The sequence below is a fragment of the Myripristis murdjan genome, chromosome 13 (assembly GCF_902150065.1).
Source record: "Myripristis murdjan chromosome 13, fMyrMur1.1, whole genome shotgun sequence".
Classification (NCBI taxonomy): domain Eukaryota; kingdom Metazoa; phylum Chordata; class Actinopteri; order Holocentriformes; family Holocentridae; genus Myripristis; species Myripristis murdjan.
The window spans coordinates 19,238,210-19,240,058 of record NC_043992.1 but is presented as its reverse complement, the minus strand read 5'-3'; positions in this window follow the sequence as shown (position 1 = coordinate 19,240,058).

Genomic DNA, 1,849 nt, shown 5'->3' with positions numbered 1-1,849 from the left:
TGCTACTCTGTGTGTCTATCCTGATTCTCTCCCTCCTTCCTCACAGACAAGTTTATTCATGGTGTTGCTGATCTCTCCTGATGGGATGTCTCCTTGTACACAGTCAGCCACAGCTTAGATGGAACAAGTCATGATGAGAGCATTTCTATGGCAAGACTAACATTAGCCAGAGGCGAGAGGCGAGGGTGCCCACTTGTCTCCTGAGGAAGATTTGCTTGCGTCAGAGGTGGAGAACTCGGGCCAGCATGTGTGGATTCCAATCATACAGGTAATGAATATGATAATGGAAACTTGGCCATTCCCATAAGTTAATCATGTCTGAATCGGGAAGAGTGGCATGTATTTTGGGAACTATCACGCTTGAGTTGCAAAAAGCCCCTGAGGCACGGGCAGAAGAAACACAATCAAATGCAGCTAAAAATCTCAGAGTCCCGTGGGACGATGCCTCCATCTGACTACACAAAGTCTAAATATATACAGTGTCACCCTCTTACTGCAAAAATAGTTGGACAGTTTGCTATTTTCATGCATTCCACTGCACCGAGCATACAAATAGAAAACAATAATTTCACACTCACGCCCGTTCTTTAAGGTATTACATTCCAGCCAGAATAATGAAGCGGTTCATTTCAAAAAGAGGCATTCATCATTTGAAGAAAAGAAAACACTGAATAAAAGAAAAAAAGAATTACAAGAAACCAGTGCATACAAATAAAAAATATAAGTCTGTGAGTGAGGATTGAATACAACTAACTGAGATACTTTGCTAACAAAATATTTGTGCAGAAAAACTTTGTGTTTTATAGATACTGAATGAAGTTCAGACTATGATCTTCCTGCAAACGTAGGGAAAATTGTATTTTGTGGATGCATCGTCCAGCGGTGTGTTATTGCCTAGGTGAGATAATATTGCATCACACATCAGTACAGGAATAGAGGGTGCTTATAACTGCTGTTTACTAACCAGCGAAATACAATGTGTGACACATTCTGACATGCAATAAGCTTGGACACAGAACTGGGGTTTTATAAGAAACAAATTACAACCTAGCATGCAGCTGTCACTTTGCTTTAGTCAGGAGGGCCACCCACTAAATATCACCTATCTCATTACTGTACAGAGCGTCATGGCTGCTGAACACGATGAAAATAGAAAAGACTCCGTGATGCAGAATTTTGTTAATAGTGGCATAATATCTAATCATGGTTTGTAGTGGCTATGAGAAAGTTACATGATCTGTGGGTTCATTGCAAAAGGTTTTGCTGTCAAATGATCTGGTAGAAGTTGAATCAAAATGTACTATGCTGCATTCACCCTAAACTACATTCATTATTAAAATACATAATACTGTAAAATGCCAATGTTTAACACAATAGCCTTTCATAAAAACATTCAAAGTCAGTTTTACAGAACGAACATGCACAAGATAAGGTTAAAAAACAAGGTACTTTTAGCACACGACATGCCCCATGGGGATAGTTGCCATTTATGCATGACTGAACTGGTCTGCATCACATACGAGTAGGGTCGGCTTCCCCCGCTGTAGGTGAATAACAGAGATGTATTTAATGGCTCTAACAGTGGCGCTTATTAAATAAGCTAAACAAGAAACTTAAGTGAATTAAAAGCTAAATGATATCCAGGTTCCCCTGAAGTGGGTGTGTTTCACTTTCACCGCAATCCACTTTGATCGTGCTCCAACACTGTGAGCACTCACCGCTGCTTCATTTCAAACATAAGTTCTGGATTCTGACTCATATAGCACTAACTGATTTGTGGGCTCACAAAATGAATTCACTGGCTTGATGCCAAATAGGCAGTCTCTCTCTCTCTCTCTCTCTCTCTCTC